This window comes from Lotus japonicus, chromosome 4, assembly GCF_012489685.1.
Source record: "Lotus japonicus ecotype B-129 chromosome 4, LjGifu_v1.2".
In the NCBI taxonomy this organism is placed as follows: domain Eukaryota; kingdom Viridiplantae; phylum Streptophyta; class Magnoliopsida; order Fabales; family Fabaceae; genus Lotus; species Lotus japonicus.
Genome location: NC_080044.1, coordinates 6,893,431 through 6,913,509, shown reverse-complemented (window position 1 = coordinate 6,913,509; position 20,079 = coordinate 6,893,431). Strand labels below are relative to the sequence as shown.

General features: G+C 38.7%; 1 long non-coding RNA gene across 1 annotated transcript; it reads left to right on the top strand.

Moving 5' to 3' along the window:
* The first annotated feature begins 3,903 nt into the window (after window positions 1-3,903).
* On the top strand, window positions 3,904-5,101 carry LOC130716196 (uncharacterized). The gene is made up of 3 exons (XR_009011890.1): window positions 3,904-3,992; window positions 4,148-4,408; window positions 4,739-5,101. It is a non-coding gene; the product is annotated as an uncharacterized LOC130716196 (long non-coding RNA).
* Window positions 5,102-20,079: the final 14,978 nt, after the last annotated feature.

Sequence of the window (20,079 nt, the reverse complement as noted above, 5' to 3'; positions counted from 1 at the left end):
GGTTGTGTGATTTGGATATTATTGGTGGCCTCTGCAAGTGTGGGTTTCTAGTGTGGGTGATATTTGTGGTGGTTACGGGTGCTTCGATTTGGGTTTGGAGGGTGGCTACATCAATGATGTGGAGGCTTGGTTTGTAGCTCAATGGAAGAGATTATAAAGGTGACGACATAGGTGGTGGTCTTGAGGCTTGGAGCAATGGTTTTTTTAACCAAACCCTGAAAATTTTTACAATGTAATTTCCATTTTATCAATCATCAATGATAAATGTACCACCAAACAATGTGTAGATTTTTGTCATTCTCTCCATCTCTTTCTTCTGGTCATATCTCATCACATATTATTTCTATTATTTATATCTCATCTCTTTCTATTTATCTCTAGTGGCGTTATTGCTTGTTAATAAATGATTTTACAAGAAACAAAATGGCTTTGGTTATGTGTCTCTATTTAATATCAATACCCATATCATGAAATTCTCTACCATGCATCAAATTTTGCAAAGTCAACCAGATTGATAAAGAAATCAAAGAGATAGTGTGAAAATTCTAAAGTCAAAAATAATTATTATTCATTCCTGAAAATGACATTTATTACATCACACGTTCACTTTATTGACTTAGATCGAGAAACAACAACTGAAAAAAAAAATTCTACCATGAAGAGTGCTACCAGCTCTCACTTTATCACTCTAATTTTAACATTTTTTTTATTGGTTGTAATCCATATAGTTCCAACTAAATCATATGGTTATCTCTGTCAATTAGGCGAGACCTACATGAATTTTAACCGATAAATGAAAGAGTGTTGGAAAGAGAGTGATAAAGTGAATGTTAGTAACATTTCTCTTCTACTAGTTTTGAGGTGGGGGAGGGGTGCCATAGCCTGGGAGTCCAGGACCATGATTTGGCATGGTAAAGTTCTCATCAAAGTTACCACCACTGATATTTGAAGTCATACCAAACATATCATCCCACAAAACAGCATTAGAAGCAGCCACATTATTATCAGTGTTGATGAAGCTCTGTGGCCATTGATCATGGTAGTGAGAAACAGCAGCAACAACATTGTTATCACCCACACTCGGTTGAATGAAACCTTGATCATACAAAGATTCTATCCTGGGGTAGTGAGAAGTGCCAGCAGCGTTAAAATCAGATTGAAGAACCAAATCAGAAGAACCCACACCACTAACACCACCATTCAGAGATCCAGCCAGAGCCCCACCGCCAACAATACCATGATCATAAGGGTTGATAGTTGGTAATGAAGGACCTACCAATGGGCTTTGAACCAATAATTGCGGCGGTTCCAAGGTTGATGAAGAACTATAATTTGTGGCTTGATTTGAAACCACAAAATCAACACCGCCACCATTTATAGGCTGAAATCCGGTAAGAGAAGTGAAATACCCAGCCTGGGCCTCACCACCAACACTACTAGGATGATAGGTGTTGGTTACTGGTAGTGCAGAACTAACCAATTGGTTCTGAATTAGTGATTGTTGTGGCGCCAAGGTAGACGAAGAACCAGAGTTTGTGGTGACGCCAAAATTAAATCCGTCTCCATTAAGAGACTGATTAAAAGGTGCTTGTGATGAAGCGTTTGGTGACTGAACTCCTGCAAGAGCAGACAAATAAAAAGTCCCTAGACCACCACCACTGCCTTGATGATATGCGTAGCCAATTGGTTGTGAACACAACCACTCATGTAGGATGGCCAAATCAGAAGAAGCCATCGCATTAGCTGTATCTCCATTCAGAAGCTGGTTTAAAAGTTGGGATATAAGGTCCGGAGGAGAACTTACCGATTGGTTTGCAACCACCTCTTGGGACAGTGATTGCGGCGGCGGTGGTGCAACTGCAGAGGCAGATGATGAAGAAGCGATAATGGTGTGCCTTTCCCTACGGGGTATGTCCCTTATGGCTCCACCTACAGTCCATTTTCTACGACACGTTTTGCATAAGTGTCGAGGTTGTGAGGGGTTGTAATTGTTAAAGTAAGAAAATTTAGTGTCCGATGAATCACATCGTGGGCATTTGAGGTTTCGATTTGCCATATCTCTGCTATCACTTTGTATCTATTGCTTCTGTTATGATGAAGGTTTGTGGTTTTGGCCTTCACATGCTTCGTATTTATACAGTAAGAAATGGTCGGTGGTTTGGTTCGAGATTCTTCTATGTGTTTCTTAGAGTAATGATTCATTCATCTATTACATTTTATTTCCACTTTTTTTTTTCATATATGTTAGAAGTCTCACATTGACTAGAGATATGACAGAGATAATCTTTATAACGGGTAGAACAACTCTCACATATAAGCTAGCTTTTGAGGTAGAGTTATGTCTCATAAATTCAATATCTCTTCATATTTTATTATTAGGGTGAATAAATTTATTGTGTGAATAATGAACGATGGGTTTGCCCATGGAAAAATGAACGAGTAAAACATTATGAAAGTATCTACATTTTGATTATTGAATCCATGTACTCTTTTTCCTTCACCAGGTTTTCCCAAGGGGGTTTTTCCGGGTAAGGTTTTAACGAGGCATGTGTTCTCTAATCTGTCTCTAAGGAGGTGGTGGGTGGTGGGTTTTTTAGTAGTAGGAGGTCCTCGCTTTTGATGTTAATTGTATTGCTACTACTCTTAATTTCTTTCCTCCTCTTATCTCATTTGTATTGGGTTGAAGTACCCCTTGTACTTCATTGCTTAACAAAAAAAAATCTACAACTCTAAGTCTGTATTAATAAAGTTGACCTCCTTAAATTTTTATGGATTCTCAAAATCTCACCCTTAATAAATGTTTTAGATTGAAGTACTGAATTTCTAAACGAAGAAAATGAGAAAATTCAAACTTTTTAATTTTGCAGATTTGAGTAACATTGGTAGATCGATGTGACATGTGGACAAATTCAAAATGAACGGTCACAGTCAGCCGTGGGGACTGGGGAGAGAGTGAGGAGAGAAATGAAGTTTGAAGAGAAATTGAATTTTGGTCAATGGTAAAACAAGTCAAAAGGTAACATTAAATTTGAGACAATTTTTTAATATAAAAAACTATATATAAAAAAATAATATTATATATAGTGGATATTATATTTTATGAATATTAATGGTCAAAGCAATAAATATTGAATTTAATGAATTATCAATTGTCAATAAAAACGAAATGGCCAATGTAAAACTGATTTCCACAACCTCTTATAATTACTTGTTATGCTAGAAATTTTTTATTGAATTAATTAAAATGATACTCCCTCCGTTCTAAAATTATTCTTGTTTAAGGTTATGAACCAAAAATAATAGTTTAAGAGTTCATTAGTTGATAATATAAATTGGCTAAAACGCCCTTATTTAACGTTGAGTTATATTAGAGAGAGAAAGAGAATAATAGTTATTGGTCAACTAATTGATGAAAATTATGATTGGTGAAAATATGAGGCAATAGTTGAGAGATATAATAATAAATGAGGGCATGAATGGAAAAAATGAGATAAAATGCTTTGGATTTATAAAACAACAATAGTTTTGAAAAAAAAAACACAAGCTAAAACAACAATAATTTTGAAACGGAGACAGTAAATAATATTGGACTAGGCGAGCCCCTATAAGGGCAACGCCCAGGGGTTGCCCGCCTGTCGGCGGGACACTTGGCCAATAGACTGGGCCTTGACCGTGCGGCCCAACTAGCCCGTTAGGAGCTAGTTAGCACGCAGGCACAACCCCTACACCTATAAATAGGTGACGATTATCAATTCATAAAACATTTCAAAATTGAAAGCTAAATTTTAGGCGCTAAAAGTTTTGGCGTTTCTTTTAGAGTTTTAGGCGCTAAAATATTTTAGTTTTCCTAAAAATACTCCACCTTAAGAAACTGTCTACAAAACTGCTAGGTCCCTGCTTCATTCACACCAAAAAATGGCAGAAATTGTTGCGGCCTCTTGATGGTTTTCTAGTAGCTTCTCTACATCAACCAAAGCTGCTTACGCACACAGGTTTAGTTCGTATATTTTTTTAAATACAATCAATTTTTTTGTTTGAGGCATTATAGGAAGACAATCTCACTATTTAATTATTATCAAGTTTAACACAGTCCTTACAATTCTTTTATTTTTGTGATTTTTATGCTTGTTTTCCCTTTTCTTTAAAGGCAAGTGTAGATTGGAAAAAGGTAGAAAGTGGACATGAAAAGCGATGAAGAAAAGAAATGAAATTAAGATAGAGTGAGGCGCAACTTCAAGAATAGCATAACAAAAAGAAAGAAGAAATGTCTACACGAACGGAAGATAGTCAGGGACAACTTGAAGAATGGGAAAAATAATTTGAAGAAAGAGTGGAGAAACAACTTGGTGAAAGAATGGAAAAGAAATTTGTGGAAATGATGGCGGCCATATTTTTTAAAAGGCACTGGGTAAGTATGAATGAATATCAGTTAAACAATTAACTTTCTTTCGTAAATTCCATTAATTCAGTTAATTCACAGATCATGTATCTTTCTACTTTTTTTTTAGAATAAGGACTCTTAATGAGTTTCTAATTTATGGTATTCATTTATGCTAAGAATTTTTGTTTGTTTGTTTTGTTTAATTATTCAATGATAAGTTAGTTTTAAATTTTTAGGTGGTTTTTTCAGGGGGTTACAGGTAGGTCGTTAAATTCTTATTTATTTAGATGCTATATTTTAAATCTTTGAGATTAATTGAGCTGCATTTCTTATCTACTTAATTTGATATTTTTATAGGTTCTCTGTTCCTTGAGAATCAGTGTTTCTCATAGCCTGCGAGATCATCAGAATGGAGTGCACCTGAAGTTGGGTTTCTAAATTTCAATGTAGATGGCACCTCAAGTGGAAATCCAAGGCCTAGCGGCACAGGAAAAGAGCTTGGTGAAGAAAAGAAGCGAGTCTTTGGGTTATTTCTCCAAAAAAACGGGGTGAAACTTGGGCCTACGAAGCAGAGATTTTAACGATCCCAAATGCGAGCAATTCAACTTCAGAAATATAATTGTGGAGAGTTGTTCAAGCCTTGCAAAACTCTGTAATTTCCTTTTATGGTGTTTTTGTATGTCTTACTCATTTTATCAATAAAGCTTTCTCTCTTTTCAATAGACCAATGAATAAATATCACTTTTTGCTTTCAAATTTTTTATTTGTTTCGTTGATAGTTTTCTTCAAGTTTTTCATTTTAAATACTTACTATAATAATTAAATTAGTATATATAATTAATATAAATCCTAAAAAGAAAAAAATTCATATTTATAAAACAAAATCAGTATTATCAAATCCGATAATTAAAGTTGTTGTTAAATGGTAATAGATCGCTGCGACTTTTGTTATTTATTCGAAATATAACTTGTATATTGGTCACGAAATTAGGGGTTGAGAAAAATACTTAAGGCTGCGATTTTAATTGTTGAGAAAAAACATCCATATCACAACAACTTTAGTTGTTGAGAAAAAAGATTTTATCGTAACGACTTGATTTGTTGAGAAAACTACTTTATCGCAACGACTTTAGTCGTTAAGACATGTTAGGTATGACAACGACGTGAGTGGTTGTAAAAAATTAGCTATAACAACGACAAATTGTTTAAAATTGCAGCGACAAAAGTCGTTGTGAAATCCTCAACAATGGCAGCGACAATAAATGTTGTCGCAAAACTTTTCGCAACGGGGTTTTTTGCAGCAACATGCAACAACTTTTTTTTGCTGCGAAAGATAGTTTTGCCAATGACTTTTCCAATTTAGCAACGACATTTGTCGCTGTGAAAAACCTTTTGTCTAGTAGTGTTGCCTCATTTGATCAATATACTTATGAAAATCAGTTACACTCTCTCTCTCTAATGCAATCACACCACATTTTAGGTACTACCCGATCTCATATTGTTCATAGCAGGAACAAATATACTCCCTGCAACCACAAAGAAATAACATAGAAACATGTGTTTTTCAATTAACAAAGCTAAAACATAATTTTATTTTCAAAACTACCCTTATCTACAAAACATTTAATCATTAATCACACCATTTAGTTAAGTATATACCTAATACATTCGTCTCTCTTCTCCAAGTAAATAACCACTTATACAAGAGAAAGTGGAGAGATTAAATGTTTCTTGTATATAGTAAAGTGGAGTACTTTCTAAATAAATAAGAGTAAAATTGGAAATGGATATTTTGCACACTCTAAAAACAATGCTTATTTCTTATATAGTGGACCACCAAAACACCAACTTTTTTGTTTATATTGTGGACCGGAGGAAGTAACTATTTAATTTGAATTTTCATGAATAGTTAAATTGCAGTGTGAAGAAGTTTTACTCTAACTTTGCATAAAAATTAAATTCATTACTAAAAGTTGTTGGAATGGTTTTTTATACAAATTACAATATTCTCCATCAACTCTAGAATTTTTTTTCAACACCTTCTTATTTTTGGTTAAAAAAGAACTAGAGCTTTGTAGGATTATCTTTGGTTTATATTTTTTTGCTCTTGTTCAGCAAAAAATTGAATTATAAAAACCAAAGTTTCCAGCATGTCAAACAAGGGTTTTCTAAAAATAAATAATAGTTAAGTTTTGATTTTTTTAACTTGGTTTTTTTTATAAGCAACTTTGGGTTTTAACTTTGGTGATTCTCTTTTTCATTTTACCTCATTTATTACATTGTTATCCATATTTATTCGCGACAAGAAAAGTGCTACCGTACAAGCCTACGCTAAATTGCGAGTTAGCGCTAACATAGTGGCTAACATTAAACAACTTTGATGACTGTGAGATATTTTAGTCTTTTGATTTTTTTTCTTTATTTTATTTATTTTGAGTACTTTTGTTGCATTTCTCAATTTGCATTTTTAAATTAGTTTTTATTTTATTTCAGTGTTGCTTTTGTTAGTTTTAAGTAGGTTTTTATTAATTTTATTGGATACTTGTTCAGAATTAAGGTCACAATTATTTAGTTTATGAGTGGGTTAATGAATTTGGGAGTTATGTTTGCAAATTATGAGAGAATTTGATGAGTTGTTTGTGATTAATTGTGGTTTCATGAGTTACATTGGTACTTTGATGGTTTGTTGTAAGATGTTGCAGGTTTAATTTGATTTTGATGAGTAATGAAGGTGTATTGAAGGGGAATTGAAGAAAAGGATCAAGAAATAAAACTGAAGAAAGAGGAAGTTGAAAATCCATTTGCACCAAGGGCATATGCGCTGGGTAGCCAAGGCACGAGCGCGGGCCTACTGTTCACGCGTGCAAATTTCACCAGTACCCCAGAGCATATGCGTTGGGTATCCAGGGCACGTGCGCTCACAATCTGTCCCTCGTTTTTTCTTACTTTTTCAAGGGCGTATGCGCTGGGAAAGTCAGGGCACGGGCACTGGATCTCATTTTATTTTATTATAAATAGAGTACTTTGTCATTTGAGTTAGTATCCCATATTTTTTGAACTTAGTCTTGGAGCATTATTTTTAGAGTTTTTGAAAGGTTCTCTAGTGCTATTCTTCCAAATTTTTACTTCTTTTACTTTTAATTATGTCTTTCCTAGTCATATTTGGCTAATTTATCTTTGTACCTCAACAAAGTTATTGATTACACCATTATTGCGTCACCTTCATATGGTTTTTAAATTTAAATTATCAACTGATTCTGAAATCCAAAGTTCCAAATGTGAGCATGGCAAATGAATTTGAAACCTAATATTTGTTAAGATCCTGCGTCATCAAGTTTAACTAGCATGACTCGACAAGCCTCCGTTTTTTCTTATTTTTCATTATTTTTTTTTTGGTAAAAAAAAAATTAGTAAATCCAATTATTTAATCAGTAGTAAATCCAATTATTTAATCAGTACAAATAGTAGTATTTAATTTCCAAATTGATATTATAGTTCCAATTATTTGATAATTAGGTTATTGGCTAAATTAAAATTTTGCAATGTATTATGAAATTTACTTATTAGAGCATCTTCTTAAAGGTGAGTTCCTAAGTTAATAACTAAGAACCAGATTCTTAATCATTGGAGATAGTTGACGTAAAGTTCTTAGTTCATAAAAATAAGAATTAGTTCTCATATAAACAACTTTGTTTTATGAGTTCTTAGCATAAAATAACATTTTTTTTCTCTCATTCAAATTGCTTTATAAGTTTTGTTTTATTGTTTTATGAAAATAAAAAGTATAAATAATGTGGTATTGAAAAGTGTTAAGAATTAAAAACTCGTGATTGGAGCGAAATCTGCAATTTTTGCTTGAGAGTTTCTTAAACACATTTGACAGTACGGACTCACATAAATAGTGCTTAAGAACTCACCTACACTACAAAAAAAAATGTTATTTAGTGGGGGTTTTTTTTGCATTTAGTGGGGGTTTTCAACCCCCGCGAGTTACTTAGCGGGGGTTTTGAAAAATCCCGAAGTTACACTCCCCACAAATCATTAGCGGCGTTTTTCAGCAAACCCTGGTACCTGTATATGGATTTAGCGGCGGTTTTTAGCGGGGGTTTTAAACCTCCCTTATCCGCAAGCTTTTTTAACGGGAGTTTTAAACCTCCCTTAAATGCAAGAGATTATTTACAGCCTAGAATATATTCTAGGAACATTTTTAACCTCATAATCCAACATAACAAAACACTTCAATTAAAGAAACAAACCCATAGACAACTTACAATCCAAAATAACCCATACACAACTTTCAATCCAAGAAAGCCTATAGCTAGAATGTAAAAAACAATCTTTGAAGCCAGTTATCAGGTCACAATATGAAGTTCCTGAGTCATGCTAAAAGAAAGTTCAGATTACAGGAACTCAAAGGTTACAAATTTCCCATTACTCTGTCAAGATGAATATTCCAAACTGAAAAATATAGACTATTAAGTTCCGCTCGGTTTTCTTTGGAGTTTGGATTTTCTTTTCTTCTCTTACATGCTTTGCTTCTCTTCTTCCTCATTTCATTATGGGGTAGGGGTTGGTAAAAAAACTAGATAGATACATTATACAACACCTCATCAATCATCATCTAAATATCAAGCATAAATGTATCATGAACCAACCTGAATAACATTTATAACTTGCTTGGTTGCCCATCCAAATAGAGTAATACCAATTAGGAAATAAATCAATGATATATTTTGGAGAGTACTCCATACAACCTGAAAATGAAAACTTGAGAAACTGAGATTATAGCAAGAAACCTTTCAGATAAGTAACAACAGTAGAAAGTAGAAACAAAGAGAGAAAATTTACATCCATCAATTTCCCTGTTTGAGTCTCTGAAAGATAAAACAGAGTTAAGTAAAGAACCTGTAGTATATTAAGGATAAGAAGCAAGTGTTTATTGGGTGCACTACTGGTCTTAATTTCTTTCATTCTCAAGGTATATGCTATTGCTTACAGCATAGGTCGGTACACATCTTCTATAACAGGTAAAAAAGGAAGGAAAAGAAAGTAAGCTTAAAATATAAATTTAGTTGGAGAACCACTAGTAACTGACAAATCCTACAAATTGAGCTAAAATTAGCAGAGACTATAGAAGAAGGGGCAAGTGACTGTTTCCTAAGATGGACATAAGATGAACAACACACCAAAAATCTAAACTTCTCAAAGCATCTATCTCATTTTTCTAGAGAAATTACACTAAAACCACTTCAAAAGTCCATCTTCTAAAGTGTCATGATCTTATTTATTTATTTATAAATTATTCTATGATTATGAACACATAGTTTTCTCTGCAGCATCCTAGGCCTTCTTTCTTTATTTCAGTTTCAACTTTGAAGAAGAAAGAAAACTGATGTCATTGAAGTAGATGCACTCCAGAACAAGGATCATAGGAATCTGGTCTATATTATTTTTACTGTGTAGTGCACACAGGCTAAGATGCTAATTAGTCATAAACTCATAACGCACCACTAAAAGCATATACATATTCTACTCAGCAGTATTTATTTCTCCCAAGGAAGATTTGAAAACGATACATGGTTTAAGAAGAAAGTGTTCAAATGGCGAAATTAAATTTCACCAAACAGTCAGTTTATATAAATGAGTTAAGCTCAAGTTTTGCAGGCTAACCATTAAAAGCTCATTAATATCTTGTGTGTATGTAAGCTGATTTTTGTGGGTTGTGGAAACGCTTGAACCTTGGCATGACTGCATAAACAAAGCAAAAACCTATCAAGCAACAAAATGATTAATAGCTCAAAATGACAGTACCAATCAGTTCCCAATAACAGTATAAAAAAAATTCTGCTTCATAAAATATTGAAATGATAAGGAAAATATGTTCTTGTAGTGCAATAGAGATTGCCTTGAAACTTATGCCTGCCTAAAACACAGTTAAAAGGAGAAAACAAGCCATTAAACATCAACAAGAACAAGCTCTTATGGGGAGCAAGCAAAACATAATACCATCATTGCTTATAGAAATATAAAATAGAGATATGCAGCTAAAAGGGATAATCCCATTTATATTGGCTACAAACATCACCAACACAAGACTTGGAAAAGTAAATATAAATACTAGTGTGCAACGTTCTTCTATAACAGAATATGCAGCTGATGTCAATGCTAGATGCTGATATCAAACAGAATAAATGATTTTATACTATTCGCTTTGTTTCTAATATAGGAATTTTAGTAGCTAAAAGGGGTTCCCCATTCAGATTCAACTTGAGTACTTCATTGAAAAATTGGGATAGATCCAAGTTATCAATCGTATGAAACAAGTCAACACTCCCAGAAGTCAATTGAAACTGGAAAACCTGTATTCACTTCCACAGTTTTACTCGATCATATCATACCAATCCAGCCATAGAAATTCAAGTTAAGCAAACGAAATCGACTTACCTTCCAGCTCCTAACAATGTCTAGGTTCCAGCTCCAAAGAATTTCTGCCTAATTTGTGATTCCAAAGAGAAACAAAACTCAAAATCAGAAGCAAAATTGAAACTCATATGGAAGTGGAGTTGAGTTCTTACCAGGAAAATGCAAGTGAAGCAGAGATTGAGCGTTTTCTCGTGAAACACTGGAGATTGAGGAATCATGAAGAGAATCGAGAGTAGATTTTAGGGTTTAATCGAGAGTGGAATCAGGAGAGTGAAATTGAGAGTCGAATCAGAAGAAATCGAGAGTGAATCAGGTTGAAATCGGTGGAAATCGAGAGATCAAATCAGGTTGCAATCGGTGGAAATCGAGAGATCAAATCGGTGGAAAGGATTCAGGAGCTTCCATGGTTAACGAATCAGGTTGCAATCGTGAGAGTCAGAATGAGAAACGAGTTCAGAGTGAGAGTGAGAGTGAGATGAGAGTTCAGAGAGTGAAAATTGGGAGAGTTAATAACGTAATTTTTTGCGGGGGTTATTAAAACCTCCCCTAACTAATGAAAATTAATGTAATCTGCGGGGGTTTTAACAACCCCCGCTAAATAACCCCCACTAAATAACGTTTTTTTTGTAGTGCTATAAAAACTAGAATTGGAGATGCTCTTAATAAGCCAACCCTAGTACAAATTGTAGATTATTGCCCAACTTTTGCTGATATTGTATACGGAAAAATAATTATTTTCATTTAAATTAATAGTAAAAACAATCGTGCATCATACAGGTGATTTCCTAGTGGCACCACATATGTTCAGATCCAACAACCAAAATGAATCTATCAGCATTGAATTCAAGTTATTTTCTTCACGAATTAAAATGCTTACAAGTAATAGATCTATCAACAACTCAATAAGATCTAAAGAATTGAGCAAATTTTTTCATCAAAAACAAACTTTGAATCTAGAACCACAAGAAAGTTGGACACCTAAACCACAACAAGAATATATGGCTTTTTTTACATTTAAGATGTAAGAAAGACAAATCAACCAAACAAATGATAGAAAAACACAAGATCTAAGTGGGTCAAACCAAGATCTAGCATGAAACAAGCAAAAACTCAAAGATAAATGAAAGAAGAAGATTATAACCTCCATGAAATGGTTTGGCTAAGGCATAGATCCATGAGGGTCGATCTTTAAACTCTTGATTTACAAGCTTTTAAGGGAATCCATGATACCAAATGATGTGGAGTACTCTTCAGACACCATGGATTCTTTAAGAACAAATTGGGTCTAGCTTCCTTGGATGTACAAATTGGCCGAATGAAGAAGAGAAGGTAAATGATGGAAGCAAGGCACCATAAGCCTCAAGAAAGAGAGGTTTGATAAGCCAAAAGGTGAAGAAGAACCGCAATAATTCTAGGGTTCTTGGTAATCTTCATGAGAATTCTATAGAGAAAAAACTTGATGAAATGGTTCATTTTGCCCCTGAAAGTGTCACGTGCTATCACCTTCATTCCTAAACTTTCAAAATGCTTCTTGTAGTCCCTGAAAGTGGATGGCAAATGTTGGTCAATTTAGTCTCTAACGTTAAAAAACCTTGCTGACATGGCACGTTCGTTTGTCACTTGGGCAATCTTTTAGCTGCCAATTTAGTCAATTTGTTGAAAAGTCAATATGATCTTTCCAATTTTTCTATCACTTCGGTCCTTCTACTTCTTTCTCTCCCCAACTTCCCCCACCGCCAACATCCTTCTCTCGCCCCGTCTCTCCCTTTCCCCCACCACCATCGTCGCACTTCTCCTACCCCCTCTCCCTCATCACCACCACCACCACCTCACAAATCAATTTTCAAATTTTAGCTTAATGCGTGCGAAAATACAAAGGCAACATCCATATAGAAGGGAAGGAAGACCATGAAAATAGTGGGAAAATGGGCCAAGCCATTGGTTCAAACTCATACAAAGCTATCTGGTTCATTCACATACTATTCTGCTAACCTAATTGACCATTTATGTAAGGCTCGTCCATTATTCCTATATGGGCCAAAATACAAGCCCTAAAAATTCAATATCAAATTCAATCCTAAATTTAATTAAGTGACTCATATCAAGTCCAACTTAATACAAAAAATAAGAAACATAATAAAAATATAAAAAATATTAGTTGTGCAAACTATGATAGAAGTCAAGTCTTAAAACATGACTCCTACAAGTCATTAAAAGTATATCATCCATGATCCTGTCTCCATATGCAAGCGGGCATCATCAACCGATAGTTATGTAATGTTCATGGATCTTTGTCACTTAATATCAAGCGTTTTCTGTTTTGCAACTATTCAATTTTAATCTGATATTATAAGTTATTGTTTACTGTTATATTATTTTCATATGTGTAAGGTCCTCTTATTTTTATTATTTTTTGCTATACTAGTGTTTTTTACCCGCGCGTTGCACGGGGAATATGTCTATTGTATTTGATACATCAATTAATACTTTGATTATTAAAAATATATTAAACAACGAATGAAATATAAGAGTCAGAATTGATGAGTAAAGTGGACATAAGGACTTCTCTTCTAAGCCTGATTGAGACCAACGGGAACTCGTTTCACAGTCTCCGTAAATATGAAGACGATAACACAAATCATAGATATAAGAAATTACCAACATATTAATCTTTAAAAAAAAATGAATGTGATAGTAGCACAAATCAGGATTGTGTAAGATAAATCATAAAGTATAACATTATTGTGTTTATTCCAACTAAGTAGGGATGAAAATGGGTAGGTACTATAGTACCATCCCCATACCCGCGTTTTTAAAAATTACATATACTCGTCCCTATACTCACGTGGGTAGCAACTCGAAGCTCTCCACCTTTAGACAATTCAATGTCATTACACGAATCTATCAATCTTTGCCAAAATCTAAATCTAGGGATGACAATGGGTCACGAAATCATAAGGTACCCGCAAAAAATACTCACTATGAGTAGGGTAAAAAACCGCTAAAAGGGTATGAGGTTAGGTATAGGTAATTACCCACAAAAAATAGTGGGTATGGGCACTACAGTACCCAACCGGCTCATACCCGCACACATATGTTATTATCATTATTATTATTATTATTTGGGAATATATTAACAAATTAACTTAAACTATAGCTTTCAAACTCACTCTTCTTAAAAAAAAGTTAGGGATATATTAATTAATACTCAAAAAATAAATAAAAAAATAAATTAAGATAAAATCAAGAAATAAATCACCTAAATCCTAATCAAATCTAAAATTTAAAAATGTATTTTTTTTACTTTAAAAATAAATCAAAAATAAATTAAGATAAAATCAAGAAATAAACAACCTAAATCCTTGGACTGGGCGAGCCCCTAGAGGGGCAACGCCCAGCATGTATCCCGCCCTGAGGCGGGGCCCTAGCCTTCAGATGGGCCTTGATCTCAGAGGCCCAATTGGCCCAATAGGTAGTACCCAAGCTCTATAAATAGGAGGTAGTTATCAATTGGAAAGGGCTTTTGGCTCATTGGATGAAATAGCACTTGAAATTCAGCACTCTCTCTCACTCTCATTCTCTCTTGGCACAATCCCTCTACCTCTAGGGACTATGCCTCTCTTCAATGTTCATTCCCAGAACATTTTGGCGCCGTCTGTGGGGATCGAACCCATTCTACTCCCATTCACGTGGATTGATTGTGCATGAAGTTACCTCTGATTGTGATTAGGCAATTCTCTGGTTTTCGGATTTTGATTCTGTGACTAGTGTTGGTTCTCCGATCGAGTTTGCATCGTTTCTGGTTTGGATGGAGACTCGACGCAGGAGGCAGCATCATTCACCAATGCGACAGCGGATTTCGCCGCCTCGGCGGCCTCATCGTGTGGACCTGGATTCTCCGGTACGAACGACAGGAGTACAGTCGCCTTCTCCTCTTCCATCACCATCACCTCCTCCATCGCCTTCACAGGTGGGATCTCTGGAGCGCTCACCAGAGAATTCACCTGCTCCGGAACAACAGCCGGCGGTGACACAGGAGCAATGGCGCCATTTGATGCGCAGTATTGGCAACATCCAGCAGCGGAATGAGCATCTACAGGCTCAGTTAGATTTCTACCGTCGCGAGCAGCGAGATGATGGAAGCAGAGAAGCAGATTCCGTGGCTGAGTTCCGCCCGTTCTCGGAAGATGTTGAGAATGTGGCGATTCCGGATAACATGAAAACGTTAGTTCTGGATTCTTACAGCGGAGATTCCGATCCGAAGGATCATCTTCTGTATTTTAATACGAAGATGGTGATAATTGCGGCGTCAGATGCGGTGAAGTGCAGGATGTTTCCATCGACGTTCAAATCGACGGCGATGGCGTGGTTCACAACTTTGCCGCGTGGATCGATTTCAAATTTCAGAGACTTCTCATCCAAGTTTCTAGTGCAATTCTCGGCAAATAAGAATCAGCCGGTGACGATCAATGACCTATACAATATTCGTCAGCAGGAAGGGGAGTCACTGAAAGAGTACATGGCAAGGTATAGCGCGGCGTCGGTAAAGGTAGAGGACGAGGAGCCTCGAGCTTGTGCTTTAGCATTTAAAAACGGTTTGCTGCCGGGAGGGTTGAACAGCAAATTGACACGTAAGCCGGCGCGCTCGATGGGAGAGATGCGTGCTCGTGCCAACACTTATATTCTCGACGAGGAGGACGACGCTTTCAAAAGAAAGCGCGCGAAGTTGGAAAAGGGCGACACGTCGCCCAAGCGCGTGAAAAAAGATAGGAGCGGCGAAGATAAGGGGGATGGCAAACAGCAGAGGTCGGGTAAGGGGAAGTCGGTATTCAAACCGACCAAGGAACAGTTGTATCCACGGCGCGATGATTATGAACAACGTCGGCCTTGGCAATCTAAGTCTCATCGCCAGCGGGAGGAAACTGATATGGTGATGAACACAGATGTATCGGATATGCTCCGAGGGGCAAGCGACGCAAATCTAGTGGATGAGCCGGAGGCCCCAAAGTATCAGCCAGGGGACGCCAATCCCAAGAAGTGGTGTGAGTTCCATCGGTCCGCCGGGCATGATACGGATGACTGTTGGACTTTGCAGCGGGAGATTGATAAGTTGATTCGGGCGGGATATCAAGGAAATCGTCAAGGCCAGTGGCGCAATGGAGGCGATCAAAACAAGGCGCACAAGCGGGAGGAGGAGCGAGCGGACACTAAAGGCAAGAAAAAGCAAGAATCAGCGGTCGTCGCCACAAAAGGGGCTGATGACGCGTTCGCTCGACACTCGGGACCGCCCGTCGGGACCATCAACACCATCGCCGGGGGATTTGGCGGCGGTGGCGACACTCACGCGGCGCGTAAGCGCCATGTTCGTGCCGTAAATTCCGTTCATGAGGTCGCTTTTGGATTCGTACACCCTGACATAACAATTTCGATGGCGGACTTCGAGGGGATAAAGCCTCATAAGGACGACCCGATTGTGGTGCAGTTAAGGATGAACAGTTTCAACGTTAGAAGGGTACTCCTGGATCAGGGTAGTTCGGCTGATATTATCTATGGTGATGCATTTGACAAGTTGGGACTAACTGACAATGATCTAACTCCATACGCGGGAACCTTGGTAGGTTTCGCGGGGGAGCAAGTAATGGTGCGGGGATACATTGATCTAGACACAATATTTGGGGAAGACGAGTGTGCTAGGGTTTTGAAGGTAAGGTATTTGGTTCTCCAGGTGGTAGCATCCTACAATGTCATCATTGGGCGAAATACGTTGAATCGCCTTTGTGCTGTAATTTCGACAGCTCACTTGGCGGTCAAGTATCCGCTAAGCAGTGGAAAGGTGGGAAAGCTGAAGGTGGACCAGAAGATGGCAAGGGAGTGTTACAATAATTGCCTTAACTTGTACGGCAAGAAGAGTGCGTTGGTTGGTCATAGATGTTATGAAATCGAAGCTTCGGATGAAAATCTTGATCCCCGGGGCGAGTAAACAGGCCCACGCCAATTGAGGAAACGAAGGCGCTAAAGTTTGGCGATCGCACTTTGAACATTGGGACCAAACTGACGGAAGAGCAGGAGACGCGCTTGACAAAACTGCTTGGGGAGAACTTAGACTTGTTTGCTTGGAGCTGCAAAGACATGCCTGGAATTGATCCAAACTTCATATGTCATCGGTTAGCATTGAATCCAAGTGTCAAGCCAGTTTCACAACTTAGGAGGCGGTTACCTCGATCGTTCAATGGTTTGAGCTTGCGCTACTTTTATAGTTGATTGCAGGCGAGAAAGTGAACAAGTCGGAATCGCCGGAGCCAGATATCTTTAAGATTTTCCGAAGTGTTCTCAAATTGTCCAATGTACTGCAACGACAAATCAATAAAATAAGACGAAAATTCACGAAATTCGTGTCCAAAAAATTCCAGGGATTCCCTGACGATCGGAATTGCCGATCGACATAAAGAATTACGGCGATCACTAAGTGGGACAAGCTTGATCCCCAAAGGGGCTTGCTGGAACCCTGAAGGTTGTGGCGATTCCACAAATGGCCTTTGACGCCTGGGAATCACCCTCCGGAAAGTCTGACGTGATCGCCGGTCCCGTAAACGATGTGCTGGGTAAGTCTCGCCAGAATACGACGAGCGCCGTTAACTAGGCAAAAGTCTTGGGACCCCCAAATGGCCATTGGGATCCAAGCATTGTAAGCCCCGAGCGGGCAAAGCCCCGGGCGAAGTCCTCGAGAATGGAGGCCGTTTCTTCCTATTAGGGAAAAAACGTCTAAAGTCTTGGTGGAGGAATACCAAGCAACAAGTCCTAGTTAAAATTAACGCACGAAATCGTTAGGCGTAATTCAATCATATGACGCGTGAAAAATAGCGCAAGATATAAGGTCGGCGAATGAATAGGAGGGAAGGCGAGTAGTGTACGACGAAAGCATTCCAATATGACTTACAAAATATCCAACGGCGATATAAAAAGCTATGGCGAAGGGTTGCTTAAACATAGACGAATGGCGGAAAAGTACACTACAAGGTGAAAGTAAAAGATAAAAGTAATGTTAAAAATTACATTATTCATTGTTTTCTTTCTCCTGTTCTTCTTCTTCCTCTTCTTCTTCAGTCGCTGTCCAGAGGTTTTGGTCAATCAGGGGAGGATCGTCGGGACCGACCAGTCCTGCGGCGGTTATTTCTTTCATTACTCCCATGGCGCTAAAGTCAAAGTTCGGGTACAAATGTTGGGCCTGGTCTTTGGCGAGGTAGAAACCGCGCTCGCGGTTGTCAAGGGCGATGTCAGCGGCTTGTTCCCTCGCCTCAATGGCTTTGGCCTTCTCCGTCGCCAGCTCGTCCTCTAGACTTTTGATCTTTGCTAGTTGGAAAGCAATTTCAGCGTCTTTCGTGGCGAGGGCCTCGGCATGAGTTTCGGTCGCTTTTTTGATCTCCTCGGACGTAGCCTGCATCACCGCCTCCATGTCAGATTTCGCCAAGGCCAAGGACTTCGCGTTACTTTTGTGGGGATGCAAACATTTCCGGCCGGCTCGGGCCTTCAAGGAAATCCATCCTTTGTTTTTGATGGACTTGGGGTCGACGTCGTAAAGGTAGAAGAAACTGGTGGGGGATGGGGCGATGCCGACAGCGGCGCTTAGGATTTCAAAACATCGAATGAAGGCCCAGGCGTTAGGGTGGAGTTGACAGGGAGCCGCGTTGATGTCGCGGAGGACGGTTTGGACAAAGGGCGAGAAAGGAAGCCTGATTCCAAGCTCGCTAAACATGTATTCGTACGCAAAGAAAAAATGGGATCTCTTTACGTCGCCGTCTGGCTTGTGAAGCCAGGGGCGATCCCCGGGACTGCAAACCCAGATCCTGAGTTTGGCGTTAAACTCATCGTCATTGGACAAGCCACCCAGGGAGTTCACGAATTGCACAATGGGATCGCTATCTTGGAAGATGGAAGGTTGATCTATAGCCTCGTGTTTGGGGGCTACTTGGACTGGAAGGGGCAGAGTGGCGTAGGTTTGTAGTCGGTGAGCTGGGATCTCCGGAACCTCTAAGCGGAGGCCGCTGGCGGCGGTGGAGTCAGGGTCGCTTTCGGAGGAGGAAGAAGAGTGATTAGGGGAGGTAGGGTTTGAAGCCATTTTTAGAAGGCAGTGAAGTGAAAGAAAAGAAAAGATCAGTATGTGTGCGATGTAAAGATAAGGACAGTGGGACTCACCGGAGTAGGATGTGAAGAGTGGGTAGCGGAAAGGGTGATAAGCGACGGCTCCGGAGCGGAAGTGGGCAGAAGGAGTTTGGTAAGCGATTAGGGAAGTGAAGAGGGGTCTTGGAAAGGGATGACAGTGGGGAAGAAGGGTTTTTATAGGAGAAGGGGAGAAGCTGGAAGGGTGACGCGTGTTGGACGCGTGTGGAAGGTTGGAAGTCATGGTGGTTTTGGGGAGGTGGGTCGCGTGCAAAGGGGAGTTACTGCGCACGATGGGACGGTTATGAAAGGTGAAGTGACGGTTCCGGAGAAAGAGGGAAATTGATATAACCAACACATCACGTGGGGCAGCCACGTGAGGCAGATAGAAATTTGAAAGGGTTTTAAAATAAGGGAAAGCGCGAAAAGCCTCGCCACTATAAGGATCAAACGCCATCGCCTGACGATTGACACCAACAACGAAGTTCAGTCGCTCGTCGGGGTCACCGCCAGTCAATGATTGAATGATCGGCACATGACCCATGCCTGCCACCTTTCCCGCCGGCGAGAGATCATACACCTGCTCCAACTTGTCACCAATACAAAGTAGTCATTCTCGCCGCTTGCGGACTTGTGGACTTGCCAGCTTGGTTTGCTCGTCAAGTCAGTGGACTGGGTAACTGAAAATGCTAGTTTCCTTTTGCTCACGCCATGTTGGCGGTATAGTTAACTTCTCTTTTCTCAAGCCATGTTGGCAGTGTAGATTCCGGTGTACAATAAGACAGGTAACAGCATTTAAAAGACACCCTTAGCTCTCGAACCTCGAGCTCGGTGTCTTGTGGACTAGTGGACTGGGCGAGCCCCTAGAGGGGCAACGCCCAGCATGTATCCCGCCCTGAGGCGGGGCCCTAGCCTTCAGATGGGCCTTGATCTCAGAGGCCCAATTGGCCCAATAGGTAGTACCCAAGCTCTATAAATAGGAGGTAGTTATCAATTGGAAAGGGCTTTTGGCTCATTGGATGAAATAGCACTTGAAATTCAGCACTCTCTCTCACTCTCATTCTCTCTTGGCACAATCCCTCTACCTCTAGGGACTATGCCTCTCTTCAATGTTCATT